The sequence below is a fragment of the Dermacentor silvarum genome, chromosome 2 (genome assembly GCF_013339745.2).
Source record: "Dermacentor silvarum isolate Dsil-2018 chromosome 2, BIME_Dsil_1.4, whole genome shotgun sequence".
Lineage (NCBI taxonomy): Eukaryota > Metazoa > Arthropoda > Arachnida > Ixodida > Ixodidae > Dermacentor > Dermacentor silvarum.
Genome location: NC_051155.1, coordinates 135,361,837 through 135,379,961, shown reverse-complemented (window position 1 = coordinate 135,379,961; position 18,125 = coordinate 135,361,837). Strand labels below are relative to the sequence as shown.

The 18,125-nt window shown below is 46.9% G+C and overlaps 1 protein-coding gene across 1 annotated transcript in view; it reads right to left on the bottom strand.

Moving 5' to 3' along the window:
• LOC119441803 (uncharacterized) overlaps nt 1–12,846 on the bottom strand; it is a 458,799-nt gene extending 445,953 nt beyond the window's left edge. The window contains exon 1 of the mRNA XM_037706422.2: nt 12,603–12,846. The gene's annotated coding sequence lies outside the window, so the exon portion shown is untranslated. The remainder of the gene's footprint in view (nt 1–12,602) is intronic.
• Between the last annotated feature and the right edge of the window lie 5,279 nt (nt 12,847–18,125).

Genomic DNA, 18,125 nt, shown 5'->3' with positions numbered 1-18,125 from the left:
CTGGCGAACGCTCCGCGGGGAAACGAAAAGCTTAAATAGCTGTTAAAAGGAAAAGGGGGGAGACGCGTGCAATGTTTTGTCCATAAGACCTTCTTGGCAAATTCGCCTCGTGAAGCTAAATTACGACTCGGGTTCAGCGCTCTCGATGTTTAGTCTATTTATTTTTCTACATTAACTATCACGAGCCTTTTTCGGTTGATCATTCCTGGCGTAGACCTTACCGTTTATTTTTTTTCTCCCTCTGTGAAGATCTGGTTCACAAATTTTTTGACGCTAAAGTATGCTGTATGAAAGCACATCCTATTCTTCAACACTGCATATGTTGCATCCAATACACATAACACATATTAAAGGGGTCTCACGTGCCAAAACCACGATCTGATTGGGAGGCAAGCCGGAGATAGAAGTAGTGCGAGATTTTAAGAGCAAGCCAATAAACACTTGTATATGCTAAACCGCAATGCAACACGTCGAGGCCCTCCGCTGTGCGCACCTCGTAAGACGCGCATTTCGCAAAGTGATGGAAACCACGACACCTGTCCCTGATGGGGACGAGCGATTGCACGGCCGCTGCTGTTCGGCAACCTCATTTCCGTGCTCTCGCAACAGTGGCGTGGCTGAGCGCAGAGCACGGTGTAAGATATACACTCTTAAGAGTACGAGGAATAAGGATTATAAACAGGGATAAGGTGCCTCAGAAAGGCTGGCCAACGTTTCGATAGGAGGACCTATCTTCGTCAAAGGCGGCCTCGTCATCCTCGGCGGGTTAGTTTTAAAGGGTTAGTGGAGTGACGTCACGTCGATGTCCGCTGTGGCTGTCTGTAAAGGGGGAGACTGAAAAGAGAATGAGCGCCGGCGCTTGACTGGCTAGGCGCGGTTTCTAAGACGAGGGGACAAGAGCGGGAGAGCGAGAAAGTGACAAAAAAAATTATATATATATAAAAAAAGAAAAGAAAACCACCGTCAGAGGGGGTTGGGGGAGCAAGAGGCGAGTGAGCGTTCGGAGGAGTCGTGGTTGGCGTGCGTTTGGGGTCCCTGAAGAGCCGGTCAGTGTGCAGGTCACAATACGAGTTGAAAGCATGACTTGAGTAGCGTAGCATCAAGGCATCGGGTAATTTTGTGGTTGACAGGGAGCAGCTTGGTCCGTCAAGGGACGTTAGCCTCACTAGTTCGCCCTAGGCGTTGTCGCGGCGGTATACAGAATTGGCGAGACCTTGAGTGGTCAAGGCGCCGAAAAAGGTATCCTGGCGTCTGGGATTTTGGACTGTCTCGGTGTGGATCTCGTGTGGAGAGAAGAAAAAAAAAAAGGAAAACGCGCGTTTGAGGGCGAAAAAAAAAAAAACGGCGCAGGAGGGTGACAGTGTAGAAAAAATATAATTAGAAATTTAAACCTGGGGGGGGGGGGGGGGGGGAGACAGGTGTACTTGGAAAAGCGCTCGTATGGTTGATCAATGCGTAAAAGCATGGAGGACGATAATCAATTGAGTGGTAGGGGAGATGCAGGGAAGAACTGGAAATGGAAGAATAGGTGAGGTTGAGGGAAAAAAAAAAGGAGAAAAAAAAAAACCCGCACAGGTGAGTGACAGCGGAAGAAATATAATTTGAAACATGAACACTGAGGGGACAGGTATACCTGGAAAAGCGTTCGTATGGTTTATCAATGAGTAAAAGCATGGAGGAGGATAATAAATTGAGTGGTAGGGGAGATGCAGTGAAGAACTGGAAATGGAAGAATAGGTGAGGTTGAGCATCGAGATTAGCTGGAGGTTTAACTTGTTTTGCGCCTTTGTTAATGGTATAACAATTTAAGGTTTATGTTACTGCTTTTAGAGATTCTAAGTTGCCACGCGATAAATTCATCCCCGTGGGGTGCAGGCATTTAAACTTGTGTATGAGGTATGATTCTGTATATTTTCTCTCGCGAGGTGAACGAAAATTTGTTTGTAGTATATAGAGTCTTGCTTCATCAAATATATGGCCGTGCTCATTGAAGTGGCTGGCTACTGCTTTAGGTAAATTGTGTTTTGTATCTGCGCGATGGCCGTTGAGTCTCGTGTGCATTTCTTGTCCAGTCTCACCTATGTATTGCTTGTTACAAGTGGCACATTCTAGACAGTAGACTACGTTGCTTGACGTGCAGGTGAAATTCGCAGTTACCTTGTGAATGTAATCTGACGCTGTACTTTTTACTGTAGTAGTAGATTGAATATGTTTGCATGTGGAACACCTGGAGCGGCCACAGGGACCGGATGTTGGCTTCGTCTTTGTCCTGAGTTTGGCGTGTACAAGAATGTCCTTGAAATTACTGTTCCGTCTGTAGGCTACTCTGGGCGGGTCGGGAAAGATCTTAAGTTTCTGGTTGCTGGTGAGAATTGGGTGGTATTTCCTGAGGATATTGTTCACGTTGGGGAGTGCGTTTGAGAATTTAGTAGTAAGAAGAGGCGTTGTTGTCCTTGTGATCTTAGGGCGGGGTTTGAGGACCTTGACTCGATCAAGCATGGTTGCAGCGGTGTAGGCTTTCTGAAGGGCAGTGTTCGGGTAGTTCCTGCTTGATAGGGTTTCCTTAAGGTGATCGAGTCTGTCTATGTAGTCATGGTTTTCAACGCAAATGCGACGAAGTCGTGTGGCTTGACCTTTAAAGATGCCTTGATGCTACGCTACTCAAGTCATGCTTTCAACTCGTATTGTGACCTGCACACTGACCGGCTCTTCAGGGACCCCAAACGCACGCCAACCACGACTCCTCCGAACGCTCACTCGCCTCTCGCTCCCCCAACCCCCTCTGACGGTGGTTTTCTTTTTTTTTATATATATATAATTTTTTTTGTCACTTTCTCGCTCTCCCGCTCTTGTCCCCTCGTCTTAGAAACCGCGCCTAGCCAGTCAAGCGCCGGCGCTCATTTTATTTTCAGTCTCCCCCTTTACAGACAGCCACAGCGGACATCGACGTGACGTCACTCCACTAACCCTTTAAAACTAACCCGCCGAGGATGACGAGGCCGCCTTTGACGAAGATAGGTCCTCCTATCGAAACGTTGGCCAGCCTTTCTGAGGCACCTTATCCCTGTTTATAATCCTTATTCCTCGTGTGCTACTCCATTAGTCAGCCATCTTTTTTTGACTCTTAAGAGTATATATCTTAAGAGTATACTCTTAAGAGTATATATCTTACACCGTGGCGCAGAGTAACGCGCGTTTGCAAATTGCAATCCGGGCGGATCAGCGCGTTTCACTCGCGGGTCGAGCCTCAGGTCTTTCCGCAAAAGCCACGAGCGGCGTTCGCCCCCCTCCCATCTCGCAGCTAGGGACAATCGCTGCAGTCATCGCTTCGCGTTCGCGCTTTGTCTCGCCATTCCGTTGTGGTAATTAAAAGTAACTTATTGCACGAAATAAACTCCACCAGCCCCTCCTCGAGCGTGGCTGACAAGGGAAGAAGCAGTGAGGTGTGTGTCATGATAGTGGGAATGGTATATAAATACCGTGTGTCCCAGCTTAGGTTATAGCCAAGCTGTTCAACAAGGAAAAAAAAGTTTTAAAAACACCATGCAAGATGCATTTACAAGACCTACGGTATTCGGTCATCGGAGGTCTGACGACCAAATAACGCAGGTCCGATAATTGTACCTTTCACCGTGTTTCTTTATTTTTTTCGTTGAACAGTTTGGCTAACGTATACGCTAGCTGGGACCCCCTATATAGTATCGCCCACTTTCCTGAACACCTTCAGTATTCGACGCATCACACTTTCAACATTTCCTCCGCTTTCTGAGGGATAAGTGGCTTAAATGATGCCAAACAGATATATCTGTTAACAGCTGAAAAATTAATGTGCAGACATTCGTCTCAAATTTAAGCTGCTATGAGCACTTACGTAACATATAGCGACGTTTCTTTCTTCCTTTTTTTTTCAAGTTTTCCTCAGGCACGTTTTTATCGCGGTCATTAACAAAACCTGACACGCCATCCTACAAGTGATTCTCGCAAGGATCCTACGGAAGCCACGCACGTGACAAATGAACGCGTTTATTCAAGGGACATTAAACAGGAACACTATATCAGTTTATATTGATAAATTATCCGTTCAACCAAATATATGAAAAATCTCTATTTTGGTCAATCTAGCGGTAAATGGTTGGATATTGGAAGAGAAAACGAAGCTCAAAGTTCCCTTTCCCTTTTTTTTTTTTTTTATTTCGCGTCCGAACACCAACGCCGCCGCGGCTCATCCACAATGTGACGTCACAGATTGCAAAATATATTTCTCGTGTTTTGACCATCGTGGCTCAGTAAAAGTTCTTGAAACTCGGCAACTTCAGTATCTGGCTCTTTCCGAACACACCGTAGTCCACCTTGACCGAGAAAAGATGAACTATGGGCCCGAGCAGTCCGCGTCAAAATTCATGACGTCGCGGTGAACTGGTGTAGGAACTTCAAGGCGACGGCGCCACCAGTCGATCGTTTTTCTTGCGTCTTTTCTCTCTCTCTAACCAGGCCAGAACCAGGCCTCCTCTCATGGCAAGAGGGGCTTTTCTTGCTATTGTTAGAACGGTAATTAGCTAATGCAGCTCAATTATTTTTCTTTTCTCATTAGCGTGCCTTTAAGTGGCTGCAAGGTAGTGGCGTGCACCGGAACATGCGCTGCTAGCCTAAGATGATACGGCGCAGGCAGAAAAAAAGAAAAGTGACTGAAAAGCGTATATTGGAATAAAACGAACACTCGCCAAGAAGTAAAGTGTAATAAACAAGAGCCACTGTGTTTGCCTTTATTGTGATCAAGGAACCTGCACGGGGCCCCGAAACGTCACGTTTTCATTTATTACGCTTTACTTCTTGGCGAGTGTTCGTTTTATTCCACTATATGTTCATTCCTCGCCAGACGGGTTTCCGTCGAATCCTGGATTATGAAAGGCGTGTAGTGCCTGCGAAGTCTTCTGGAGCAGCCAAGCGCTCTTCGCGACTTTGTTCTATTTCCTCCTTTAGGCCCCACGCGGAGCAAGAAATAAAAGAAGAAAAAAAAAAGCCTTCCTGCACTTTACCAACTTTTCCTTTTTCTCCTGTCGCATCTTCGACGGGGTGTTTGTGACACTCGTGCACACTTCGGTTTCTCCGGCCGCGCTGACAGAATGACGAACCTCCGGAGCGCCGCGTAACAGCCGAAGGAAAGACTTTGTTAGCTCCGCAAACAAGCGCCCGTGACAAAGTTGCCCCCACGGTGCCTTCCACCTTCGCTCTCTCGTCCCACTGCTCGGAGGGAAGCGCTCTTTTATTGGGCGAGCCGCGCGCACGTGCACGCTTCGTCTCCGAGCATGCTCATTTCCCAAGCCGCTCTGTTTTCCTTTCAACACAACTTTCTCGCTGTAGCTTCTCAACAGTCGGAGATGAGCTCTCTTACGCAAAGGAAACGCAACAAGGACGAGGCTATAGGTGCGTATACAGCAGGCGATTGAAGTTGAAGTTTACTTATATTTCTGGTTATACTCGAGCGAGCGTGAATGTCACGGCACCGGAGCTTGGAACGCCTGACAAGTGCCACGAGTACAGCGAGGAACCGCATAGCCTACAAACAACGCAAAAATAATGACAAATATAGGATCAGAGCAGTAAATACCGCAATAAAATCTTCGGGGATGTCAAAAAAATATATATAAACCCACGACACCAACGACGAATACGACTACACATGTAATGAGCCTGAAGAACTTTGCACTGAAGATGCAGCTCCGCATTCTATCAACTCGAAGGTTAATACAGCTGCAAAGCACCGTGTAGCGTCAACGATGTTTTCAAAAAACATTATGCCTAATGGCAGGCTCCCGAAAAAAAAAATAAAGAAAGAAAGAAAAGAAACACACTTCCCGGCTTTCTTCCGGACCCGCAGCGAGCAGCCTTTTCCGGCGAACAGTGAAGTAGGCGCAGTTTTTTGCCGAAAGTTTCCAAACACTCTGCGAATGATAAGATTTGTTGTCGGGATGCGAAGATCGAAAGAGAAACGACCACACTTTCTTTCCAATCTGTGGGGCTCTGAATCAACAAACGTTGGTCACGCGCCCCTATACCGGGTATTTCAGCGAATACATTCACAAATCTTTAAAGATTGCCTTTGCCAGATAGCACAATTCTAGTCAATGAGCTGGTCTACTGGATGAGGCGGACATTACTTGTACAAGAAATTGAAATGTATTATTGACCAATTAAAAAAATCACTAATTAAGTTCTTAACTATTTACCTAGCTTATGGCACATAATGCAATTTACAAATTCTAGCTGGGGTGTTCGCAAGGCGGATCCACTTGGAACGAATTCGTAGGATGTGACCAGTTTCGATATATTAATTCCTGAACTTTGCGAAGAAATGCATTGGCGTTTCGGTTACTTTCGTGCTTCAATGCATAAGACGACGTTTCATAAAGCAAGTAAGTGGAACGACAGTGCATTTTACCGCAGGTTTGACCGCACATATCTCGTAAACGGTGTCGTCCACGCAATTCTTTTCAAGTGGATATGCCTAGCAATCTCACCCGCTAGAACTTGTAAATTGAAATACGTGCCACAAGGTAATTAGTTAAAAACGTAATTAGTGATTCTTCTTTAATTACACGCTTATGCACTTCAATTTCAGGTGCAAGTAATGTCCGCCTCTTCAAGTAGACCAGCTCATGGAATGGAATTGTGCTATCTGCCACAGGCAATCTTTAAATATTTTTGAAAGTGCCCACTGAAACACCCTGTATTAGAGCACTGCACGGGCTCGGGCTTACCCGAAAGCCCGGGCCCGGCCCATGGGCTGGGTCGGCCCGGGTAGGGCAGTTTTTTCACGGGCTCGGGCCGGGCTCGGGCACGGAATGTGCTTTTTGATCCGGGCCCGGGCCGGGCTCGGGTATTTTGACGCGGGCCCGGGCCGGGCTCGGACTTTCGGGTGGTGTGCACGTAACGTGCAGCGAGTTATCCTCGCGAGTCTCAACTCTGAAAAATCTGTTACCCCGGCGCAGCTGGAAGCTATAGCTGTGCCACTCCTGTGTACTTCCATTTTCTTCCGTCGTATTTTGCGCTGTTTTAACAGAATGTAAAAGTCCAGAAAGACCGAAGTCGCCTCAACCCAAAGCATGCCATTGTATTCTTTACCTAAATCAATGTAATTAATGCTTTCAGCGCGGTGTAAGCGCGTTCGCGACTTGCTGATTCTTCAAAAGCGAATTGGTAAAGCGATGACTGGTTAGATAAGATAATTCGTCACGCGGCTGAAGTATGGCACTGCGTCCATCCATGATTGCACGCATGCTCTCAACCGGCCGCCTAGCAGCAGCGCATTACGCTGCACCATGGAGGAATGAGAAGCCTTCTTTCTCCATTGACTCCATCTATGCGCTGCACTCACGACCGGTCGTGGCTGCGCTTTGGCTAGAGTGTACTAGAATACGGTTGAGTGGAACGAGCGGCTGGGGCGGCGCATGCTCTGCAGTGAGGCACCCGACATGGAAAATACTGTGGCGGCGCTGCGATAGAAGTGGATTGGGATGCATCAAGGTCGCGCCGTTGGAATCTGCTGGCGATCTGCTCGGCAGGGTCATTCGTACGTACTACATTGCGCGCTGGTATTTGCGTTCAGACCGCTCAAATGGTGTTCATAATTGCATATGACATGTGTTTATGCCTTAAGAATAAATTCCTTTCATTCTTTTCTTTACTGTATTTTTTTAATGCCGCTGGGTGGTCTTTTTCGGTCTCGGGCCGGGTTCGGGATGGTTTCGAGCCGGGCCGGGCTCGGGCCTAAGGTAATGGTGTGGTGGGCAGGGCTGGGCGGGTAACGTAGATTATTTCCAGGCTCGGGCCAGGCCCGGGTAGCGCCATAAAACTTTTGGTCGGGCTCGGGCGGGCAGCCCAACGTAAAAACGGGCCCGGGCTGAAAAAATGGGCCCGTGCAGTGCTCGATCTACCCTGCATATCCCCATGAAACCCGAACGGGCATAATCCCTGGGGCATAATCGCCCTTCAAGGTGGTTTTTATTGTCAACTTTTATGTTATGAACTTGAAAAACAATTTTTAAAATTTATATACCACGGTTGGATACCCAAAGCTGCGTTTCTATGTACGTGGAAAAAAAAAAAACTCTCTCCATCATCTTCTTATGTTTGCTATGGTAAAAACTGCATTTCATTGCTAGAACTCAGAGACGAAGTTGGAGCTACGTGTAGTACACTGCCATGTTGCTGCCGCGTCCGCTATGTTCCTGCAATCTCGATGATTTCGAAACTCACCTCAAGGTTGCTTTCGGCCGTCTGGGACGACACAGAGGTCTAGATCAATTCAGTGTCAAATTTCTCGAAAGCGGATGACAAGAATACGAGTAAACCAGTTCTTTACCGTTACACATGCACCGTAATCCATACCCAGAGTGAATATTCTGCGTAATCACTTGCGAGCGAATTTATAAAAGAAGGTAGAAGGCAATGTGTAATGTATTGAACAAGGGATCTTAGGAGGATATAATGGCTTCAAAACTTCTGACAAGGACCCTGCATAGTACATTTAAAATAGCACACTGGCTGCTTCGACATAACCCTGAATCACCGTTCCTGGCTGAAAGGCGGCCTCGCAAAAGCGACAAACAGTAACCTCTGTCTGTCTTCTGTCTTTGTGTGTGTGTAATGCAGAAGTCAAGGAAAACAACGACACGGGCGAGAAGATTGCTTTCCGCTCGCGCACTTGCTGCGGAGGAGTCAGGCCCCTCGGCGCAACCGCCACTAACGCAAGCGCCGTGGCAGGCGGCATTACGCAGCTGGAACTAGTCATTCAGTACTCGTAGCCGCCCGCGACAGTGTCACCTTCATCTCAGTCACGGTGCGCACGCCTTTTGCAATGTCGCCGTGGATTACCCGAGGTGTTGATGACACTGCGAGGCTGCGCTGTCGCTGCACGCGAAGTTCTAGAGACGACAGACCACGAGACAAGCAGTTGGCAAAAGGTCAGCTAAACGCTTTTAACGTGAACAAATGCAACTCAAGGGGCGGGTTTGGGTTGATAACAAATTAATGCTAACTCATGGTAACGAACTAACAGCGCGAGAAAAAGACGATGGACACCGAAAACTTCCGAGCCAGCGCTGACTTCCCATTGCATTGCTTTTTTTTTTTTTTTTTCTTCGAGATAGACGTTATACAAGGTGTTTCCTTTTATGCGGAACACCTTCTTTTAAAAGAAACTCGTACCTAGCTAGGCCCCTGCCGTTCTTGCAGATGGGCTACGTGGATTGGAGGACCATAGCGGCAAGGATCGTTCCAACGATAATTACGCTAATTATCTATAAGTTTAATTACACTTTTAATTGTTCACTTTAGGGCACATGTAAGAAAGCGAAATTGAAGCCGTAGAATAGTGAAGTCCATGTCTGCTTAGCAGAAATCCCAAGACTAGCACCACTTTCTAAGATCAGCACCACTTTCGAGATACGAGACCTTAAAACGAGCTACGAAATACATCGGCGTTCAAGTTTACACTTTCCCAAAAGCGCGACTCGTACAGTTCGCGGCAATCTTAACTGGATCGAACACCAAGGCATTTTTTTTTTTTTTTTTTTTTTACAGATGTTGGGACGCATATCTCGAAAGTGGTGCTAGTCTTAGGATTTCTGAGGCATGACTTCCCTGCCTCAGTTTCGCAATTACAACATGTGCCCTAAAGTCCATAATTAAAAAGTGAATTAGCACATTTCAGGTAATTAGCGAAATGATCGTCAAAATTTTCTTGTTGCTAATGTCCGCCTACAGCTTACCTGCAATAACGGCTGGGGCCTAGATATGACAGTTTACTTCAAAAGAAAATGTCCCGCATAATAAGATGCATAAAACAAGGAAGAAAATCCAGACATAAAAATTACCTGGTAATTACACAAAGCCAAAGAAAGAAAGAGTGAATGTCTATGTCGACAGTACATTGTCGTTTTCTTTGCCTATCGTGCTTTGTAAATATACATACAGGGTGTTTTATTTTAGCTGCACCAACTTTTTTTAAATTGCCTGTGGCAGATAGCACAATTCTAATCCTTGATCTAAACTACTAGATGAGGCGGTCATTACTTCCGCGAGAAATCAACACACCTAATTGGCAGTTAACTTTTTGAAGAGACCGCTGTTTTATGCATTGAAGCACGAAAGTAACTGGAACACCAATGCATTTCGTCGGACACACTGAAAATTAATATCTCGAAACTGGTACAGGCCTGAGAATTCGTTCCAAGCGGACACGCCTTGCGAACTCAGCGGCTATAATTCGTAGATTGAAAGATGTGCCGTAATATAATTAATTAAAAAGTTAATTAGCGGAATTATGTTAACTGCTCAATTAGGCGTTTTGATTTCTCGTGGAAGTAATGGCCGCCTCATCGAGTAGTTTAGATAAAGGATTATAATTCTGCTATCTGCTACAGGCAATTTTTTAAAAAATTGATGGAGCTAAAATGAAACACCCTGTATATTACTACATACGCGACTACGCAAGCTTCCCTGGGGCCACATATGCGCTGAGACAGAAATGAATGGCTTATAGACAAGTTCTATTGAGCTTCTATAGTAATAGGTCGCGACGACAAAATGACCCCGCCTGCGGGGAAAACAAGAGTGCCTTCCAAACACCTACAGCACCACCGGAATGATCTTTGAGAAAGTGGAATGCAGCCACTTAAATCCATGTGCACGAACAAGACGACATTACAGCCCTGATCATGGGCGGCGGAAGATACACGCGAGCAAACCTTCAATGAACCACCAGCTTTGTTTTCCTACTCATCTCTCTCTGCCGCTCTGTGGATACCAGGAAACCATTAAATATACCAGGCTTTGACTTTCTTCGCCTCCTCTCCCTTCGTGGCACGACATGCCATTCCAACCCCAACGGTCGCACATTGGTACGGAGATAAAACAAAGCGGGTGGTCGCTCGGAGAACCTACAAAGCAACAATTGTACACCGTTGATGACGCGCAAGGATGATGGAAACACGAATTTCTACCGGAAGACGAAAGAAAATAAACAGCGCAAGGCACGGCGCGCCTCGACATGAGGTGCAATCCACAGGTCGAAAAACAAACGAAAAAATGCCGGCGACGTCCGTACATTTCGACGAAATTGTCCGAACTCCCACGGCGTCTCCACAACATTCCACTAAAGAGCGCCGCAAACTCTGGAGTCACGCCCCTAAACGCAGTGACTGACTGCACTTGGCAGAACCAAGGACGTGACGGGAGAATAAGCGGGCAGGCGGTTGCAGCCGCGTTACCACACAGAGCGCGCATTGTACAGCGTTTCTGTCGCCGTGATTCCCGCTGATAGTGACAGGTGCACTGTATCAAAACGATGCGGTGATCCCACTGGCAGCCGACACCGCGCGCTGGCCGTTGGCTTGGCCGAGCGCCAGTACGGCGCGAGGGGAAGAGGAACCGAAGAAGCCGCCGGGGCGCGCGAAAGCGAAATAAATGCCCCCGCCTGTCTCACAGACGAAAACGTCCCGTATGAATCAGGTGGTACGCGCTTCATCCGCCGCGGTGTACACGCTTTGAAAGAAAGCTGCTTACGCGTTTTGCGCAAGGTGTTATCTTCTGCCGTAGGTTTTTTTTTTTTTTTTTTTTTTTTTTTCCTCGAAGACGGCTCCTTTGAGCGCGCGAGGAATGCTAATAAGTACAGAAAGGCAGCGTATCGCTGGCGATGCCTTCGGAGTCGTAAAAATGCTGACCTGTACAGGAAGCGAGAAAGGGAACACCAGAGAAGCTGGAAAATTTTTTCACGCGAGTTTTCGGAATCTGCTGATGTCACGTCCCTTTGAAAAGGCGCCGCACAAAAAAAGAAATCGCATCCATGTAATTGATAAGTGGCGAACAAGTGTGTGCCGTCGTAGTGGTACGAACTGAAATTGATGAGGATCCGGACCAACTCTCCCGCGGGTACCGAGCCAGCTGGATGTTTAGAAAACAGACATATCAGGGAAGTCGTGTCCCTGATCATGCACACACAGACAAGTTCTCATCTGTTAAGGCGTACGTAGCATGACCCCCACAGCCACGTCCACGACTGAACATGTCAAAATATGCGCTAAAGCAGCATTGTCGTTTTGGAAGAATGTTGACGGAATAGTGCGAAGGGGGAATGCTGCCGCGCATTTGAATGTTGGTTGCCACCCCATACGCTGGTGCAGTCGGTTGAACTTGAACTCCAGGCAAGTCCGTCACTCCAGGCAAGTCAATTCGCTCGCAGTACGTTTCTCACCGATAGTCGTTTCGACGCGCTGAAGTTACTCCCCACTGGAAATTAACTTACGCGCAACGGCACGAGCTCATCCCAGTGAAAACAGTCGAGCGAAACACGTGATCGAAAACAGGACTTGCACTCGACGGGGCCAACGGGGCATCCCACCAGTCCCTGGCGAAATTTCAAACATACTGTACAGTACGAAGCCACCACTGCGGTTCCTTGCTTCCTCATAATCCACACACGACCTTATAAACTCCTGTCAGACAGTAGCTTCGCTTACGGATAGGCAACATTCCAATGCGCGCCCAAACAGGGATCTCCCTCAACAACAAATCCCTGATGACAACCTGCCGCCGGCTCTTACCTGGTGTTTGGGCCGGTGACCAACGCGAGATGAAGAGATGACGGTGTCTTCGTCTGGTTAATAATCCTCGTCTGCGTAGTACATCCTCTGAAGGTTACTCCCACCACAATGCTTGATATACGTCGGTGGTCACATCGCAGGGCTTCGCACAAGCACACGACAAAACAACACGCTGAGCACAACCTGCGAGCCAACGTCGGTGACTTCACGCACGCCTGCTCGACCAGCCAACCTTCTTTCGCTGCTGCGCGCCACTCTCTCCAAACTCGTTTTGCAAAACGGCCGCGTGGGGCGCGACCGCGCTCGAATGAAAACGAAACTGCGTTCTGGCGCGTTTCGGTTTCGATATCCCAGCGCAGAAAGTTAAAGCGGCGATTTTGAACCGCGGTAATCACTTTGTCAATATTCACATTAAGTTTACTTAAGGTTAAAAAAAATCAGTTGCGCTCAGTATGCATTGTTTATTTCATACAGATGAGAGCAACACGTCTACCGCTGTTTACGCTGCAGTTTCTGCCAAACAACCCGACTTTCCTTAAAATCTTAGTACCTACGATTCACTGTTATCACGATATAAGGGCGCGAATTCCTCTGCTCTCAATGCATCTAGGCATCTCTTGTGCACTATGGCGGAGTCAATATTCCAAATAATTAGGCTTGCTTCGTGTCGAAGACGGACTTCCCGCACAATCGCGGCTATTGTATTTTCAAGTTTTCTTAGCAGCAGACCTGACCAGTTCAAGCACATGGCGTGCATTTAACTCATGCTCTTGAAACGCCGTACCGCTTCTCGCAATTGAGTGCGAGTGTAAGTGATCGCAAGTTCCGGGAATGTTCTTTGCGTTAGGCGCAAACGCAGCGGGCACCGAGTACCGCGCGTCCCAGTCACTTAGGAGGGGAAGGGAGCGGCGGCTGCCACTCATGGTGCTCCTCCTTACAACCATTTGACTGGTTTGTACGTGGCAAAACATTGAACCGATAACTCATTGCCTGCATTCAGAACAATTAAGACACTTCTTGCACTCTTATCGCCATCTATGGCACACGCTGGAGCCACCGATGTGCCCACCGCACGAAGCTCGTCAGGGGGCTAAGGGGAAAACATCGGGGGATGTTTTCAGCAGGTGTGAACCTGCTGAAACAAACTGACAACAAAGGCAGCATAAATTCGAAAAATGGCAGCCATGTTCCAGAAAGGCGGAAGGTGTACTCTATCAAGGAATTGCTCCTGGAAATAGAGCATCTGGTTGTACGTTAGTCAGCGCTCTGTCCTTTCGTTCTATTGCTATGTATTGTGTCACAATATTTAAAGCTGCTGTTTGCAAGATGTACTACTAGCACAAATGAACGCGCTGTTAACAAATTCTATTTACTGTCCTTGCTGCAAACTCCACAGAAAGGAAATAACTACAGCATCATCCTTTATTACTGGGCTGAGCTCATGGTCGAAGCTGAACTCTATGGTAGCTGAGCACGAGACATCAGAATTATGCTTGGCTTAGCACAATCAGTGGAGGACATTTGACGTTAACTTCGAGCAATTCTTACAATTGAGGTGGCCTTGCAATGAGAAAAGGAGGCTAGTAGGCAACGCTGTAGAGACATACTAAACAGTCTCCTAGACAAAGTCCATTTCTAAGATTAACCTATATTTTCACGGTCGCAAATATATTGGTTCAAGTGACATGAGCAACTTCCTGGAATCAGTGGAATTAATTTCAATTTGCAGCATTATTTATGAGGAACATTTCACAATAGTAAAGCCGGCTATTCCTGCCGACAGGAGACTGACCTCATTTTTCGCTGCAAACACAAAACGAGTTTACCCAACTGTTAGGTGGAGGTGGGAGAATATGAAATGTTTCGATTACAAATTGAATACAAATAGTAAGTATCGAATATCAAATTGAATATTGAATAGTGAAATGCAGACACATATACATATTTAGTGTACTGTAGTTCTGTATATTTTAGGTACCACGCCTGTATTGACAAGTCCAAAATAGACTGCTATCGGTGGAAAATAATAGGATTTAAACACAAAATCACTACTATCCTTCAAAACAGCAAAAATAGCCTCTCAACCTCATTTGAGCATGGTTGCAAACAAGCTTTCGAAGAATGACTGGCTACTATATGGAATGGAGATTTATAAAAATGCTAAATAAATGATTGCCAAAACAGCATCAGAAGTTGCATAAAAAGAAAGAGAAAAGCTGCAGAACGACTTGTGTGCTGTTTATACATGTAAAAGGGCCTGTTGGAAGTAGAACATGACTGGTCATAGAGCAAAAGAAAAAAAAAATTCATGTAACTGCCAAAAACATTAAATGACAACAGAAGCAAAACTCACAGGTCATAATGTAGGCCTTTCGACACAAAATCGAAAACAAAACTTGCATTATCTATTTAGCGTCTGCAATCTTATGAAAAATTTTGTCGTTTCACTGCTGATAATTTGCAGTGCTTTGTCTAGCAGATAGGGAACAGTAACAAGACTTTAACAGTCAGTTGCAAAATATTTGGTTAGCTTCAAATATTTGAAATTACCAAATAGTTAATTTCAGAATGTGAATCCGAATAGTTCATGTGCAATCGAAACTTTGAATATTTGGCCACCCCTACTGTTAGGTAAACACGTAAAAGGGGAAATGATGGCAGAGACCACAGAGTCTAAATATTCTGGCATTTTGTTCGACAGCACTCCAGGCATTTCAAATGTGGACCAAACGTGTGAGGTCATAAGGTAGGTACACATCAAAGATGCCAAAGTCAGACAAACTCATTCTCAGGCTTCTTCATCACAGATGATAAAACTGCTGCCAAGATCAGATAATATTGTTACAGTGCGTCAAAGATAGTGGAGCGGCAGCATCAGCAGCAACAACATTAGGAGGGCAGCGAGGAAGAGAAGGATGACGTGTAGTATCGGCACCCACTTGCCCTACGGCTCTCTGCAATAAACGCCTTCTACACACCCCGTAACAGAGTGGTGGAGGTGCGGGGTATCTAAGCATCCAACGACGGAATCGCTACCCCCTGAACCTCGTCACAGACCATCATTCTTTGTGCTGGCTCGTGAATCTTCGCGATCCATCTGGACGCCTTGCACGATGGGCCCTGCGTCTGCAAGAGTACAGGTTCACTGTATCCTACAAGAGCGGCCGACGACATGCTGATGCCGATTGCCTTTCCCGGATGCCTCTTAGTACAACGGAATGCGACGCCGAAAGTTTCGACCACCTCATCGCATCCGTACATCATGATTTCCCAGATGCCACAACCTTCGCAAGAGAGCAACATGATGACCCGAGTTTAGAGCCACTTTTCTCTGCAGCGAAAGAGTCGACATCATGTAGTTTTTGTGTTCGGCATGGACTGTTGTATAAGAAGAATTTTTCCGCGATAGGTGCACGGTTTCTTCTGGTGGTGCCAGAAGCCCTCCGCTATTCTGTTTTGCGCGTCGTGCACGATGATCCAACTTCAGGTCCTTTAGGCTCCACGCGGACACTCCATTGAGCCAAAGAAAGGTTTTACTGGCCTCAAATGCGCAAGACCACGGAGACATACGTAGCCACTTGCGCCGAGTGTCAAAGTCACAAGAGACCTACTGCAGCTCCAGCCGGTTTCTTACAGCCTGTGGTGCCACCCAGTTCCCCCTTTGAGCCTACCTGACTCGGTTCTGCGAGACGGCAGCACTACCCTCTGCAACTGCAGGCGAGGTTTCCCAGTTTATGCTACATTGCATTATACTTCGGCATGGTCCCCCTCGAGTGATCATTAGCGACCGTGGCCGTCAGTTCACAGCTGATGTTGTTGAAGAACTTCTACGTTTGTGCGCCTCCAACCTGCGACACTCAACGCCTTACCACCCGCAAACTAATGGGCTGACAGAACGCACGAACAGAACACTTGTGAACATGATTTCCATGTACGTAAGCTCGGACCACAAGAACTGGGACGAAGTATTGCCGTTCGTCACATACGCATACAACACCGCGCAACATGAGACCACTGGATAGTCCGTTTTTCCTGCTCTACGCTCGTCCGCCGAGGTACACTTTGGACACTATCTTCCCTTTTGGCAGTCACGACGACGCTTGTATCGCGGAAACTCTCTGCCGAGCAGAGGAGGCTCGGCGCATCGCTCGATTACGTACTCTAGCTTCGCAAAAGCAGTACAAATCCAGATACGATAGTCGGCATCGGCAAGTCACTTACGAACCGGGTGACCTAGTGTGGCTATGGACTCCCGTGCGTAAACGCGGTCTATGTCAAAAACTGCTCGCTGACTATGGTGGACCGTTTATTGTGCTTGAACGTCTCAGCGAGGTGAATTATAGAATTGCGCGCCTCACTTCCAGTGGGAGACGGTCATCCAGGACCGACATCACGCATGTAGCCCGCCTGAAGCCGTTTATTCAACGAAAGCCCCACTGACTACTCGCCCGGAGGGCTTCGTCTGCGAGAGGAGCCATGTTACAGTGCGTCAGATAGTGGAGCGGCAGCATCAGCAGCAACAACATTAGGAGGGCAGCGAGGAAGAGAAGGACGACGTGTAGTATCGGCACCCACTTGCCCTACGGCTCTCTGCAATGCCAAACAATTTATTGGACATCAAATTTTGTTGTGCCCGACTCGGTTGCGGGAGGCTATGGGTTCGATTCCCACCGCCGCCGGGCACCCACTGGTTCAAATGGGTACAAGCGTGCCCCGGCCTGGCGTTCGGCTTTCTTCAGGAGTGATGCGCTTGGGAAAGGAGCCTGCGCCCTGAATTCCCGTCGAAACCAATGTGAGCACGGAATTATCGCAGCCTTTATGGCTGGGAGCCACAATAGCATAGATGCCAGAATCAAGCAAATTAATTCAAAAGCTTTGTTAGTAACTTGTGCCAATCATTCGCTGAATCTTTGCAGTGTTTTCATTTGAAAACGTCAATGTGGCATGATGTTTTTTTGAAACTTGACCTTTGCCATGCCAACAGATCGGCATAAAATACACGGGGAGGCATCTGCGTGGTGTAAAGATGGCATTCAAAGACCCTAGAAGCTGTAGTCTAACAGAACCCTTTAATTTGTTATGTTTCAGTGTAACAAGCTGCTAAACATTGTCATGAAAGAAAAAGTATCTTTATAGTTTGCTCCGACTGTTCTTGTTGAGTTCAGATATATGCATTATCGTCATCAGCAGCAGCCGCCTATTTTATGCACACTTCAAGATAAAGCCCTGTCCTATCGATCTCCCATTTATGCATGGTGGTATCATAATGCAATCGGTCACTGGTATAAATGATCACATTTGGATAGATGATCGGCACTTAATAGGAAGCTCAATTTAGTACATAAACTGATAGGAAAATTTCAAGCCATTAGTGCATCAGATGAAATGTTCGATTTACACATTTTAAGCCAGAGCTATCATAATGGCTGACCACACGACAGACTTCCCAGTATATCGACACAAAGAGAATAATCAGCATTTTTCGTGCTTGCTAAATATGAAACAAAGTTGGGCAACACCAGC